The following is a 16,163-nucleotide window of genomic DNA, read 5'->3' as shown; positions in this document are numbered from 1 at the left end:
CTTAGATTTTACATTTCCAGACTGGAGAGTTCTCTATTTTAAACATTTTTCCGTATATTGCGTATCGGATCTTCGGTCTTTTGATAGATCTGTGACGCTTTTTCCAGCCTCCTTCGTTTTCGGTTGGTGTGGTTCCAGGGAGGGACAGGCCTGGGGCATGGATGTCCTTGAAAGCTTATGGGTTTCCTTTAATCAGTATAGCAAGATTTTTGACAGTTAAGGCAATATAACCTCTTTGGAGCGTGATAAATCCCTCTTAGAACTGAATGTGAAGAAAACATTTTCTACACCGGCCAACTCCTGCACTTCCTTTTCTTGTAGAATATGTAGCGAAACCCGATCTTGGGGTCTAAGAAGTTAGAGCTCAATTGAAACTCACAAGTAGAAAACGACACGGTATTTATTGCTGCATTAGTTTCTGACCTGCTATTACGCTAAAACATTTTAAAAATCGCTCTGAATTACATTTAAGAGGAGCGGGCTCACATTCGTTTTCTGGAAGTCGTGGGGCACAAATGGCAGCGTCTTCGGGAGGTAATAAAAGGCAAACGCTGTTGTTTTGGGCAAGATGTTTCGGATTTAGGTCCGAGGCCTCCACAGACTACGCTTAGCAATCCCTCAGTTTCGGTTCCGCCCAAGGCGTGTGAGCTGTATCCATAGTGACCGGGAAGCTTCCCAAGCCGGGCGGCCCCGCCTCTTCCGCTGCACACGCTCCCGCCTCCGGCGGCAGGGAAGCGAAAGGACTTCCGTGTGCCGGGGCGCTCGGCGCCGCCGGATCGTGTTGCGGACCCCCCGGCGGCTACCAAGCCGCTCCAGGCCCGGGAGCGGCCTGGCGGGGCGCTTCCGGCTTGGGCCACTGCGGCTGCGCACGAGGAGCGCTCTCATTGGCCAGAGCCGCCTCTTGCGATTCGCGTCACGGCGGCGGCGGTGTGAGGACCCTCCCGGACGCTGGGTCGCGGCGGCGGCAGCGGGCGGCCCCTCCGCTGGTTTGGGGTCCCGGCGGCCGCGGTTCCGAGGAGTCCGAGACGCGTGGCGAGGCGGCGGCGAGCTCTAGTGAGTTTCTCGAGTGGGAGCACGGGCCAGGCCGGCGGGGGCGAGGGCTGAGGGCGGGTGTCCTGGCAGCGCGGCGGGCGGGGAGCGCGCTCCTCCATCCCCTGCTCGGTCCGCCCGACCCCCGGGCCGGCGCCCCTCAGGGCCGGGTTTCCTCCGCCCCGGGCCTCTCAGCCCCGGCTCCCTTCCGGCCCCCCCAGCCCTGGGTCCCCTCAGTCCCGAGTCCCTTCAGCTCCGGGTCCCCGGCTTCCTTCCATCCCGGGTCCTCTCAGCCCCGGCTCCTTTCGGCCCCAGCTCCCTTTGGTACCGGCCCCCCCAGCCCCGGGTCCCTCGGCCCCGGCTTTCTTCGGCCCCGGGCCCCCCCCCCCCCCCGCCCTGAGTCCCCCAGGCCCTAGCGCCCCTCCTCGTCTCTGCTGGCCGCACTCCTGGGTGGGCTCCGCTTGGGCCCCCGTCCGGCCCCAGCGGCGGGGAGACCCCTCACCGGTGCTTGCCCGCGCGCAGGCGGCCGGCTGGACCGCGTTCTGGGCCTGGTGTCCCGGGCGTCGGGCTGCCGGGCGTCGGTGTCGCCCCTTGAGACTGCTGCTCACCGGCTTCGGTGGGTCTGGGCGTCTGTGCGAGAGCTCGCATTGGGCACCGCTGGCTCTGGGTCTTGTTTACCGTCTCCTCTGGGGTTTGACAACTTGGCGAGGTCGCCCAGCAGAAAGCTTGAGAGGTCCCGCTGCGGTTGTACCCGGCACGCTGGCTGCGTTGCAGGGTGTTGGCGTCTTTTTAGCAGAGTGGTCGTCTAACGTCTTTAGGTTTAGACTCTGGACTTCGCAGTCTTCATAGCTCTTCCCAAAACAGTCCTTCCTTCCTCCAAAGAAACCATTGAAAACTCCAAGAAATCTGTCATAATATTTCAAACCATGTTCCAAGTGAAATGTTAAGAATAGTTTCCTTCAACCCAAAGCTTTATTTTTGGGGCAGAGATCAGAAACTTTGTCAGTTTTGAAGTTTGAAGTGTCCTATCAAAGGCCACTTGCATGTCTCATCTTAACCACCCTCTGACTCTAATTCCGTTAGAATTTCATAGATTTTTCATTCCTGACTTTTTCATTTCTAATGTTTATTTCATAGAAATTTCACTTCTAATGCTGTTAGATGTCCATAGATGTTTTCATCTCCTTTCACAAATTTGTCAGTGTCGATTGTGATTATCCAAGACTAAAATCCTTCCATCAGTAGTTGGGACTTCCACGCCTGTGGTGGCTGCTACTTGGTGAATTATTATGAAATTTGAAGAAATTTCAAGTTGATTTAAATATGAAAGACATACTTCTTTTAGTTTCTGTTTGTGATTGCCTACCCACTAGTGTATGTTCCTATCTAAACTTTAGGCTCCTTAGCAAGTTTTCTCTTACTGGGGCACTAAGGATGAGAGGAGGATTTCCAGAGCCTAAATGAAAGAGTTTGTGTTTTTCTGTCCGTACATTCCCATATATTAATAAGTGAATAGGTTTTTTTTCCCCATCAATAGTGTCAATTTAGCTCATGCACTTTCTTTGTTGTAAATTATATTTTGTTTTCCAAAATGAAAACAATTTTGTTTCCTTCTTTATTTCAGGGTTGGCAAACTTGACAGCTTGTGGGCAGTGTCCTGCCAGCTTCCTGTTTTTGTAAATTAAATTTTCAATGGGACATAGCCGTATGCGTTCATTTAGGTATTGCCTGGTTGCTTTTGTGGTGCAACAGTAGAGTTGAATAGTTGGGACAGAGACCCTTATGGCCTGTAAAGGGTAAAATATTTACTCTGTGGGCTTCAATAGAAAAAGTTTGCCGACTCCTACTTTATTTCATTAAAAATGATGCATATTCAATGTGGAAAATTAAAATGACTCAGTAAAGTATAAAGGAGAAAGTAAATATTATCCAGAATCACAGCACTTAGAGGGGTTTGTTTTTGTGATTATCCTTATAGAATCTATTAGTGATTGTTTTCATATAAATGGGCTTATATTGCTAAGTGTTGATTTGTAATCTGTTAAAAACTCAGATTATTTTTATTTGGCTGTTGAATACATTGTATTCTCTGGATTGTAGATCTCACTAGAAAGGGCTTGATGAGCCAAGTTTTCCTGATTTGTCTTACCAGTCAAGATTTAAAAAAAAACTGAGGCACAGTGGATGCTTGGTGGCGGTGGAGGACACTATTTATTGAGCACTTACTATGGACTAGGTAGCTTTCCAATACTTACCATGTAGTAAGTAACTTAATACCTGCAGCAACTTTGTGTGGGTACACAAACTATTATCCCTAGTTCCAGATGAGGAAACTGAGGCATGGAGAGATTAACTGCCCGAGTTTGTCAGCTAGTTAATGGTGGAGCTGGGATTTGAATCCATGCACTCTGGTTGCAGGACCCAGGCGCTCCATGTCCTGCAGAGCCTCTTAGAGTATTGCTCAGTGTAGCAAGTTTTTAGACAGTCCAGAGATATATAATGTGAAAAGTCTTCCTTGAGCTCTTCACTCTCTGTAGAAAACCACTGTTAATAAGTTTGATACAGAGCTTTCCGCCTCTCTTTGTCTGCATATGCCAATGTTTATTTGCAAATCTGTCTACACATGTAGGTTTTTAAAAAATTAATAGACTTTATTAGAGCAGTTTTAGATTTACAGAAGTCTGTGTGGATAGTAAAGAAATTTCTCATATTACCCACCCTCCATTTTCCCTTGTTGATAACACCTTGCATTAACATGCTGTATTTGTTACAATTGATAAACCAATATTGCTACATTGTTAATTAAAATCTACATATTAGGGCTCATTTTTCCTGTTGCAGAGTTTTTAAAATGGGATCAAACCAACCATTGTTCAGCAGTGTGCTTTTTTGGAGTGATTTTCAAAATATAGTGCTTCTGGACTTTTTAATGCAAATGAAGTCTTTATTCACTAACATTCAGATTAATGACACAAATTTAGCCTTTTCCTTGGAGTGGAAAACTTGCCTGGAAGTTACTTCGTTTTCTCTTTTTCAGAAGTTTATTTTGTAGCACCAGCTGCTTTTCTCTGAAGAAAATCTTATTTTTTGATGGGACATTCTGGCTCCTCTGTGAAGCGATTCAGCTTCTCGGAGATTTCTTGCTGCTTTTCATCGGAAGAGTGGTGCCCATCACCCCACTTAGCATCAGCTTCCTCCTCACTGAGACTGGTGTTTCCCCACCCATCGTGATCGTTCTCAGCATTCTCTTCCTCAACTTCCAGAACGTCTGTTCCCGGAATGTAATCGTTAGCATCTAATTCTCCATATTCTTGTATGCTTGATTTTATTGAGGCCTCTGTAGTCTTACCCTGGAATTCCTTCTGCAGTATCTGAGGATTCAGTTTTTGGAAGAACTGAATCAGAGTCCTAGGAGACATCATCACATTCTTTCTTTGTGTTTTATACTGGGCCAGGTTTTGAGGAGGTTTTTTAGTCGTTGAGCTGTTATCTCTTTCAGAGCTTTGTTTCCTACTGTCATGACTTCCCCAGAGTCCTTGTCATAACAGAATGGGTGGCATGGTCATGAGCAACACCGGAATGCGCTCTGGGACTCCCAGGTGCTGAGAAGTGTATACAGCAGACCGAAGGATCTTGTTACTTCTCTTTGGTGCTGCTGCAGAAACCTTTGCACAAGGGGATAGAAAAAGCATGTGAATTCCTGCCAATCTGGAGATAAGGTTCAGGAGCACTAACTTCACTTCAGATGTCTCCTTATAACTCTACAGCTGCTTTAGTAGTTTTTGTGCAAATTCTTGGGGCTCATGAATCAAATGGATAGCTGAAAAGTTAAACACTTGTAACTTTTTTCTTTTGTTTCTGAAGTACTTTGGTAAGCTTCTTTTCTTGTGTTTAGAGCCTCTCCCCCAAGGCACGCTGCATTAGCATTCTGAGTCGTTGTCCTCTTCCTCTTGTTCATCTTGCCCTTGTAAGAAGGTCAAGGCAGCGACTAATACCTTGGTGACCTTAGAGAGCCACACAGTTGTGGGACTTCCCTGGTGGCCCAGTGGTTAAGACTTCGCGGTTCCAATGCAGTGAGAGGGTTTGATCCCTGGTTGGGGAATAAGATCCCACGTGCTGCACGGCACAGCCAAAAGATTACAAAAAAAAAGAGACAGAAGCATACGGTTGTGATAACATTGACGGTCTTGGCGTCATTTCAGATGCTTCTTCTGTAGTTTAGTCATCACTTCCAAAGATATCTTGGGTGCAGTTGCGTTGCTGTCCCTTAACATGTACATGTGTAATTTTGCAATACTATATTCACCTTATTCTTGTTTTTGCACTTTTATTCTCATCGGTCACAAAATGAGTGTACAGAGTCGTAGCAACTTACATGGCAGCGTCGAGGTTCAAAGAAGATCTCTGGCAACCTTGATGGATAGATGAGGTTCTCAGCAAGATCAGAGTATTGCAAAATGTTATTGGAAGACCTACATTCAAGACAGTGTAGCTGTAGGAGGGCAGATCTTTCCGTTCTTGAGGAAAGTTATCTAGATGTTCTGGGTGGCAGTGACCAATCTGTGCCATAAACATCACCAGCTTTGCCAGTTCTTTGCTGGGTTTATTTGGTTGCAACTTGAAAATCTCCCACGTTGGGTTTGTAGTGAATATTCTGCTGTGGAAACTCCTCAGTGTAGGCCAGAGGGTCTACTTTATTATTTCTGTAACTGCTTGCAGGTTGCTGGGCAGCTAGTGTTTATTTCTGCTGGACAAGTTGGCTGCAGACTGGCTCTCCTTGAGCAGTTCTCAGAAGAGCTACACCACTGACACCAGCCAACCCTTCTCAGGCTGTGGCTTGGAATCTTGCTTCCAGGTGTGACCGGAAGTAGCACTTGGGAGCTTGGCACATGGCGCCATCTTGGCTCATAGTAGTGTGCTTTAAAAACCAACACTCATGATGGCTTTCCAGGTCAATACATTTGTGTCTACTCTGTTCTTTAAATCGTTTGTTAGTATCTTATTGAATGTGTGCACCATAATTTAATAGTGTTCCTATTGCTGGATGTTTAGATTGTTTAAATTTATTGTATATTATGCATATGCATTGTATGTACAATTGTTGCAGGCTGATGGCTCTTTAGAGTAGCTCTCTAAGAGTCTAGTTACTGGGTTGAAGGAAATGCATGTTTTTCTTTTTGATGTATATTGCCAGACTGCCGTCCAGAAAAGCCACAGCAATGTAAACTCTTAACCAGAAATGTGGCCAAGGTCTAGCTTCTCCATTGCCATTTCCAACTTTTTTTTCAGTCTGTATCTGATTGGCAGTTAAACATATCTTTTTTTTTTTTAAACAGTCTGTATTTTATTTTATTTTTATTTTTATTTTTTTAAATAAATTTATTTTTAGCTGTGTTGGGTCTTCGTTGCTGCACACGGGCTTTCTCTAGTTGCAGCGAGCAGGGGCTACTCTTCTTTGCGGTGCGCGGGCTTCTCACTGCAGTGGCTCCTCTTGTTGCGGAGCCCGGGCTCTAGAGCGCAGGCTCAGTAGTTGTGGTGCACGGGCTTCGTTGCTCCGCGGCATGTGGGATCTTCCCGGACCAGGGCTCGAACGCGTGTCCCCTGCATTGGCAGGTGGATTCTTAACCACTGTGCCACCAGGGAAGCCCCAGTTAAACATATCTTGCAATGATGTGTTCTGTCTCACTGGGAGATGTGTTTTGTTCTGATAGCATTCTTTTGAAGTTGATTTAGAATTACTTTAGGCAAAATCTACATTCTGTAGTTGTTCTTTCTAGTACTTACCCCTTAGACAGAGCTGCTCACCTGTTTAGATTCCCTATCTAGTCCTGGAAAGCAGCGTGATTTTGCCATCCCTGTTAAAAGAATCTGGGCGACTGCCCAGTAGACTATATATTTCTTGAAGATGAGGCGCATGTAACTTTATTCATATCTGTTGTAATCCTGGTGGTGAGTAAATGTTATATTCTTTCCAAAACCTAAATTGGATTATGTTGTTTTGGGCTTACTGCTGAGTGAAGTGCTTTAACTTTGTTAAAAATAACCTTTTCAAAGTCTTTGTGAAATGTAAACTTGAAAAATTGCAGCACAGAATTGTCATCTTGGTGTATATTCTCTATGTTATCCCTTTTTTTAAAAAGATTTTTTTGATGTGGACCATTTTTAAAGTCCTTATTGAATTTGTTACAATATTGCTTCTGTTTTATGTTTTGGTTTTTTTGGCTGCGAGGCATGTGGGAATCTTAGCTTGCTGACCAGGGATCGAACCCGCATTCCCTGCATTGGAAGGCAAAGTGTTAACCACTGGACTGCCAGAGAAGTCCCTCTGTATTATCCTTTATTTCTAAAATGAGATAAATAAGAGCGATTGACATCCTAGTCCCTGTTTGTAAGGAAATAATTAACCAAACCTATTTAATAGGAACATTTGGTATTCAGTTTTGGAAGTTAAGGAATGGATTAATTAGGGGATTTGTTTCATGTAACCCATGGTTTTGAAATTGCTGTATTGGGGTATACCATGTGTTAGAGAGGATGTGTGCTGCCTAAATGGTATGCTTGGCTTCAGTAGACATTGTGAGGCTCCAGACAGAAGGAGAAGGGAAGCCAAATTCAGGAAACTGCCAGAATATCTTCAGGCATGGGGAAAATACCTGTGGGAAAGGACACTTCAAGTATTTAAATAGAAGACCACATACACACACAAAAAACACAGAACTTTCTTTATATATGACTTGTAATGTTACATATTCTTATTGGATTTATGAATTTTCCACAATATCCATGCACAGGAAAACAAAGCATACAAAGCAAAATGGTCTTGAAGAGAAAGAAATAATTAGCTTATTAAATTTTGACCAACTTCACGTTTTCTTTTGTATACATTTTTTTGTTTGTATATTAGCTAATTATTTTTCACTGGTAGCATATTGACTTTAATCCTGTATGTCCTGAAATTTTAGTGTCATGAACATGTATGCATAGTTGTATTTGCATACCCATTCCTTTGGTCCAGGAAGAAGCAATGGTGGTGAAAACTCCTTAGCACGGTGGAACAGAAAGTTTATTTTTATTTTCTTGGAATTTATTTACATTTTATTTCATTGCAGAATTTCTGTAACTTAAAAGAGCCAGAAATATAATAATTATATATATATATTAAAGAAAAATGAGGAAAAGGAGAAAGCATATATTCTTTTCCCAAGTGGCAGCATAATTCAATGACTAAGAATAAAATTTGGATTTGAATTTTCTTGGCAGCCGAGATAAAAATGGAAATATGGTAAAATATATAGCACTGAACTGGAAGGAGGAACAAGACCAATTTTCCAGGGATAAATCTTCCCTTGATGGATTTTAAGGAACTATTTAAATTGGGTGTTACATAAAGCTTTATTTTATTTATTTATTATTTTTTTGGCTAGAAGCCCTTGTTAAAAAAATGTGAGGATGATGCATTAACGTTTCAAGCCAATGAAAGAAATTTTATATGGAGCAGTTGGTTTGAATTTAGGCTGCAGATGTGTGTTTTAGTTGGCTAATACAGATTTTTTTTTTTTCTTAACGTATTTCAAACATACGGGAGAATACAGAGACCAATATAATTAATCTTCACACATCCACCATACAGTTATATCAGATCTCAACGTTTTCCCACACTTCCGTTTTTTTTTTTTTTTAAAGAAAAACCTTTCACATACAGTTGAAGCACCTTCTTGGGTTACGTTTCACTTTCTTCCCAGAAGTAATGATATCTTGAATTTGGTGTTTCTAATACCTGTTTTTATATAATTACTATATAGGAGTATATTCAGGAACAGATCAGTATTATGTTTTGGGTATTTTCAAACTTTATATAAGCAATATTCTACCTACTCTGTAACTTGTTTTTCATGAAACAAGTTTTTTTAGACTCATGAAATTGCTGATATTTTTACCATTTTTGACCTACAAAAATGGTAGTTTCATATGGTTCATCCTATAGTCATCACTTTTATCTACTGTATAGTTGTATTATTATGCGAATACAGCCAGTTTAAATTTATTTTCGTGTTGATAGGTATTTAGGTTGTTTCCATTTTTCCTGTTTTAAAAACAATGCTACATTGAACATTCCTGGTTAGAAATCCTTGTGCACATATTTAAGATCTTTGGCAAGTTTTTCAAACTGCATGTTGGGAACCATTAATCGGTTATGAAACCACTTTAGGAATTAAAATAATTTAGAGAAATATCAGGTTGTTTTGCAGTAAGGATTAAATGTTTTGTGAAATTTGTGTGTGTGTGTGTGTGTGTGTGTGTGTGTGTGGTTACCAAGTTTGAAATGAATTCTCTGGTGTAAATTACCCAGAAGTGGAATTACTGGGTTTGAGGTTATGGGAATTTAAAGTTCTATCAGATATTGCCAAATTGCTTTTCAGAATTGAGACACTTTGTGTTTTTTTAGCATGAGAATATGAGAATTGCTATATCTAAATCCTTATAGATCCATGACATTGTCAGATTTATTACATGTTTACAAGTCAGATGAGTGTGAAATGATACTATCTTAAAATTTTTCTTGATTAATTATGAGATTGAGCATGTTGAAATGTTGAGTGACTATTCAGATTTCTGTTTCTTAGCTGTCTGTCCCTCTCTGTCTCTCCCCCCCCAATTGGGTTGTCCTTTTAAAATTGCTTTTAGGAGTTTATTGCATATCCTGGTTATGTCTGTGAAATGAATTGTAGGTATTTTCTAGTCTGTGTGGCTTATCTGTTAACTTTTTATATGGTTTGTTGAATAGAAAGGATTGTCAAATCTATCATCATTTTTCCTATTGGTTTGTGTCCTTGGTGCCTTATTTAAGAAATCTATTCCATACTCCAAGGTCATTTAGGTCTCTGCATTTCTTTCTAAACGTTTTAGAAATTTGGTATTTTATATTTAGATCTTGATCTTGCCTGAAAAAATTTTTTTTGTATATGATGTGAGTCAGGGATCTAATTTTTTTATATGCATAGCCAGTTACCACAGCACTGTTTAACACTGTGTTTTTAAATTTGAATTGTAAACCTTTTGAGCAGTTTCTGGTTCAACACAATAACAGCCTTTTTGTCATTCATCAGGTTGCTTCAAATGTTCAAGTTTGTGACTTCTGGGCCAGAGTAATTGATTGGTGGATTGCTTGATCCAGAAACAGAACCTAGAGGAGTAGATAAATATAGCACATTTTGTAGATCTCATCCAAATGTCATTTCTCTCAACCACTTTTTAATTAATTTATTTATTTATAAAATATATTTATTCTATTTATTTACTTTTGGCTGCTTTGGTTCTCTGTTGCTGTGCATGGCTTTCTCTAGTTGCAGAGAGCGGGGGCTGTTTTTCCTTGCAGTGCGCAGGCTTCTCATTGCGGTGGCTTCTCTTATAGCAGAGCACGGGCTCTAGGTGCACGGCCTTCAGTAGTTGTGGCTCGCAGGCTCTAGAGTGCAGGCTCAGTAGTTGTGACGCACGTGCTTAGTTGCTCTGTGGCATGTGGGATCTTCCCGGACCAGGGCTCGAACCCGTGTCCCCTGCTTTGGCAGGTGGATTCTTAACCACTGCGCCACCAGGGAAGCTCTCAACCACTTTTTAAATAGAAGCTAGGTTTCAGACAGTTTGAGGATAAACTTTTTTTTAAAATAAGTTTGTTTATTTGGCTGCGTTGGGTCTTTTTAAAAAAATTTTTTTTAAAATTTTATTTATCTATTTATTTTTGGCTGCATTGGGTCTTTGTTGCTGCGTGTGGGCTTCTGATTGCAGTGGCTTCTCTTGTTGCGGGGCACAGGCTCTAGGTGCATGGGCTTCAGTAGTTGTGGTGCACAGGCTTAGTTGCTCCGTGGCATGTGGGGTCTTCCCGGACCAGGGCTCGAACTCGTGTCCCCTGCATCGGCAGGCAGATTCTTAACCACTGCGCCACCAGGGAAGTCCGAGACTTTCAGTTTTGATTTTAGAATTATACATGTAAATTTGGATCTTTCTGAAATGTCTGATAGAAATCGCTACAAATCTCTTAATTTAAGAATGAAAACTATTTTTGTTTCCACTTAAAAAGGGTTTTTAGTCTGAGAAGAGTTGCTGTGAGGTCTGCAGATAGTTATATATTCTAGGTTTGTTTGTTTTTTTTTCCCATTCCTTTTCTTTTACACTTGTGGTTGAAAGAAGACCTTGTGGTTTAGTGGAATTTAGTGATATTGGGAAAGGTTGTAGACACAAGTTTTATTTGTAGATTTCTGATTGTGATATTGAGAAAGATAACTAATCACTTCTTGGTTTCTCCATCTGCAGCATTGTAGAAACTAAAAACAAAAAAGAAACTTATGTTGTGGAGGGTATTATGCAGGATGAGATAGGGCCCTGAATGACTGTTATTTACTTATGGAGACAGGTCTTTACCAAAGTAGGGTTTTTGATTTTGCCTGAAACATTGACTGTACAGATCAGATATTTTACCTGGACAGATTTTATTTCTGAAATAGTTGGAGCAAGAGTGTGGTTATATGGTATTATAGTGCAGATGATTTATGAAAGGAAGTCTTTGCCTAATTTACATATTTTGGTTTAGTGTAGATATGACAATTTATGTATCATGGGCTTGTCAGGATTTCTCTGACTGTAACATTCAGGACTGTTGTTCCTATCATGTACGTTTGCATTTTTGTGTACTGTTCTTTGTTTTAGAAACTCAGGGTTACTTATAGATCTTGGGAAATGGAAACGACCATTGTAACATGCCTATAAGAGTTGTATCAAATCCTTTTTTTCTTTAATTAATTAATTTATTTTTGGCTACATTGGGTCTTCGTTGCGCGCGGGCTTTCTCTAGTTGTGGCGAGCGGGGGCTACTCTTCGTTGCGGTGCGCGGGCTTCTCATTGAGGTGGCTTCTGTTGTTGTGGAGCACGGGCTCTAGGCACACGGGCTTCAGTAGTTGTGGCGCGAGGGCTCAGTAGTTGTGGCTCGCGGGCTCTATACAGCACAGGCTCAGTAGTTGTGGCACACAGGCTTAGTTGCTCCACGGCATGTGGGATCTTCCCAGACCAAGGCTTGAACCCGTGTCCCCTGTATTGGCAGGTGGATTCTTAACCACTGTGCCACCAGGTCCTCAAATCCTTTTTATAAAGGTGTTTTTTATCCGTGACCATGACCAGTGGCTTTAATGGACTATTTGTGCCTTTAATGAAGCCCTGTAACATGGTGGTAAGGTATGGTCTTTGGAGTTAGATACAGATTTGAATTCATAGTCTCCACTAAGTTTGTGTCATTGATGACTTATTTGATCTCCTTTAGTGTCAGTTTCTTCATCTGTAAAATGGGACCCCGTTTCATAAGGATAGCTGGAGGATTAAATGAGATGATGGGTGAAAGTCCAGCTACTTAGCCTGGTTCAAAGTTGGCTCCGGTAAGTGTTAAGCAGCAATTCACCTCCCTTCAAAGAGATAACATCATGACCATGACCAGGAAAAATGGAACCACTTACCTTTGTGGGAGGCAGTGTTGTATAATGGAGAGGGCCTAATCTGGGTACTTCTTGCTTCTCTATTTTGTAACTTGTATAACCTTGAATAGTCTTACCCTGAGTCCTCTCGTTTGTAAACAGAGATCATACTATCTGTAACAGGCAGGGTTTTAAAGTTAAATGAGAGTATGTATAAAAGCTCACTTTATCTGGCACTTGGTGAGTATGTATAAAAGCTCACTTTATCTGGCGCTTGGTAACCTCTAAATTAGCCTCTAAACTTTTAGAGTGATAGGCAGTAATACTGTGCTTCTGAAGCAGGTCTCAAGACTGAGAGAGGGAGGCTTTCACTGGCTTTTCCCCCAACTCTACTTCACAGCATAAGATTTGCCTGATTTCTTCTCAGGAAAGTTGGTCAGTGGTGTTGGGCAGTAAGTTAGAAGAGGTTCCTTGTGATTGTACTTAAAAGTTGCCCTACTTCATGCTAGGAAAGAAAGTAGTGTAAATGATACAGAGTGTTGCCTGTCTTTATAGCTTCAAAATAATCTTTAAAAAATAAACTGCATTTGATTTGAAATGTTTCTCTGCACTTACATCAGTTAAGACTTTATGAACATGAACGCGTGGTAGTGCCTGTCTTAGAAATGTAGGTGTTGCTCCTTCTCAGTTATCAAGTGTATCGTTTTTGGAAGAGCTGTATCAGTTAGTAACATATGTTGGGAACTTTTCCCATTTTATCAGTTATTCTTTTCCCAGTTATCAGGTTTTTTTATTGACATTTTTCTACTCAGAAATGTTTTGAGTGTTTGGGAAGGATTCCAATTTTAACCAGTCATTTTATTGCTTCTGGTATGTGGCAAGGCTCCATGATCCTCCCCATTTCTTCTTTTTTTTTTTAAAATAAATTTATTTATTTAATTAATTTATTTTTGGCTGCATTGGGTCTTCGTTGCTGCGCACAGGCTTTCTCTAGCTGCGGCGAGTGGGGGCTACTCTTTGTTGAGGTGCGCAGGCTTCTCATTGCGGTGGCTTCTGTTGTTGCAGAGCACGGGCTCTAGGCGCGCGGGCTTCAGTAGTTGTGGCACGCGGGCTCAGTAGTTGTGGCTTGTGGGCTCTAGAGCGCAGGCTCAGTTGGGGCTCACGGGCCTAGTTGCTCCGCGGCATGTGGGATCTTCCCGGACCAGGGCTTGAACCCGTGTCCCCTGCATTGGCAGGCAGAGTCTCAACCACTGCGCCACCAGGGAAGCCCTCCTCCCTATTTCTTGATTGTTTCTTAATATTTTCAACATCGCTGTAAAGTACAGTGTACTGTCAGTGTTAACTCCTGGTTTTGTCACTTAAGTGCTATCATGCATTTATTTGAGAACAGCTTATGGTTCATGCTAACATCGAAGGTTGGGGATAAGAGCATTAACTTGGGTGTTAGATTGATTAGATAGATTAGATTGCCACTTATTACTGTAGTTATCTCAGGCATGTTATTTATAACCTCTCTGGGTGTTTTGTCATTTCCAAAATGGAGGAAATAATTGTACCTATCCTCCAGGATTGTTGCAAGGATTTAAAGAGATAATCCCTGGGAAATGTTCGTTGCATGTTGTTAGCACTCATTGCATGTTAGCTGTTCCTGTCATTCTCCCTCCTCCTCCTCATCATACAGCAAAGATTTTTAAGCTCCTTTGCATCCCAGACCAAGCTTGGTGTTGTGGATACAAAAATGGGTTCCAAAAAAGGCTCCCTGACCTTGAGAAGTTTTGCATTGCAGGAGGGGAAGACAGGCACGTAAACAAAGAAATGCAATAAATTCTGACAAGTACTATAATAGAAACATTAGTAAATGAGAAGAATAAAGGAGTTAGTGTCAGGTGCCTGGGGAAGTCAGGGAAATTAGTTTCTGCCTATGAACTTACTCTTGAAGTGTGGGTAGTCATTCCCCACTTATTTATTCACCAGATATTTAGTGAATACACCTACTGTGTGCCAGAAGCTATTTTAGGTACTGGGGATATAGGTGTAAAGAAGATATATTGGGTTGGCCAAAAGGTTCATTCGTTTTTTTCCATAAGGTGGCTCTAATAGCACTTAGTTGTCTTCAACTTCATTCGAAACAATTTTGTTAGATTGTATTGTGACAGCTGACGTATCAGTGTGCATTTAAAAAAAAAACAACTTACCCAAATTGGTGAATTTTTGTGTAGCCATTTTAATATTGAAGATGGAAGAAAACAACATTTTTGGCATATTATGCTTTATTATTTCAAGAAAGGTAAAAACACAACTGAAATGCAAAAAAAGATTTGTGCAGTGTATGGAGAAGGTGCTCTGACTGATTGAATGTGTCCAAAGTGGTCTGCGAAGTTTTGTGCTGGAGATTTCTCACTGGACGATGCTCCACTGTTGGGTAGACCAGTTGAAGTTAAAAGTGATCAAATGGAGACCTTAATTGAGAACAATCAACATTATGTCACACGGGAGATAGCCGACATACTCAAAATATCCAAATCAAGTGCTGAAAATCATTTGCACCAGCCTGGTTATGTTGATCGCTTTGATGTTTGGTTTCCACATAAGTTAAATGCAAAAAGCCTTCTTGACCATATTTCCACATGCGATTCTCTACTAAAACGTAATGAAAATGTTCCATTTTTAAAACAAGTTGTGATGAGAGATGCAAAGTGGATACTGTCCAATAATGTGGAACAGAAGAGATCGTGGGGCAAGCGAAATGAACCACCACCAACCACACCAAAGGCTGGTCTTCATCCAGAGAAGGTGATGTTTTGTATATGGTGGGATTGGAAAGGAGTCCTCTACCATGAGCTCCTTCCGGAAAACCAAACGATTAATTCCAACAAGTACTGCTCCCAGTTAGACCAACTGAAAGCAGCACTTGATGAAAAGCATCTGGAATTAGTCAACAGAAAACGTGTAATCTTCCATCAGGATAACGCAAGACCGCCTGTTTCTTTGGTGACCAGACAAAAACTGTTACAGCTTGGCTGGGAAGTTCTGATTCATCCGCCGTATTCACCAGACTTTGCACCTTCAGATTTCCATTTATTTCGGTCTTTAACAAAATTCTCTTAAAGGAAAAAAATTCAATTCCCTGGAAGACTGTAAAAGGCACCTGGACCAGTTCCTTGCTCAAAAAGATAAAAAGTTTTGGGAAGATGGAATTATGAAGTTGCCTGAAAAATGGCAGAAGGTAGTGGAACAAAAGGGTGAATATGTTGTTCAATAAAGTGCTTGGTGAAAATGAAAAATGTGTTTTTTATTTTTACTTAAAAACCAAAGGCACTTTTTGGCCAACCCAATATAGTGTCTCTTCTTTCAGGAGTTTTCAGTCTAGTGAGAATAGACCAGTAGTAAGTAAACAAAGAAATAAAAATACCAGAGACAAGTGCTGTGGAAGAGATTAAAAGGTGATGTGATAAGGAGTGACTGAGATTATGTGGTCAGAGAAGGATTCTTTGAGTAAGTGACCCTTAAGTTGAGACCCGCATGTGAAGAAGGAGCCCAGCCATGGGAAGATCTGGGCAATGAGCATTCCAGGCCTTGGGAACCAGGTGACATAGAGCCGTTTGAGCCTTTGGAGTGTTTGGGGAGTAGATGGGAAGTCACTGTGGCTGGAATGTAGTGGGCAAGGGGGAGAGTGGT

General features: G+C 41.6%; 1 protein-coding gene and 1 pseudogene across 1 annotated transcript in view; one reads left to right on the top strand and one right to left on the bottom strand.

Annotated features, from left to right (window-relative positions):
* Window positions 1-761: 761 nt before the first annotated feature.
* Window positions 762-16,163, top strand: part of ADIPOR2 (adiponectin receptor 2) — a 51,927-nt gene continuing 36,525 nt past the window's right edge. The window contains exon 1 of the mRNA XM_059935020.1: window positions 762-1,053. The gene's annotated coding sequence lies outside the window, so the exon portion shown is untranslated. The remainder of the gene's footprint in view (window positions 1,054-16,163) is intronic.
* On the bottom strand, window positions 4,110-5,778 carry LOC132372810 (protein SDA1 homolog; annotated as a pseudogene).

The sequence above is a fragment of the Balaenoptera ricei genome, chromosome 10 (genome assembly GCF_028023285.1).
Source record: "Balaenoptera ricei isolate mBalRic1 chromosome 10, mBalRic1.hap2, whole genome shotgun sequence".
NCBI lineage: Eukaryota > Metazoa > Chordata > Mammalia > Artiodactyla > Balaenopteridae > Balaenoptera > Balaenoptera ricei.
This window is presented reverse-complemented; position numbering and strand designations above follow the sequence as displayed.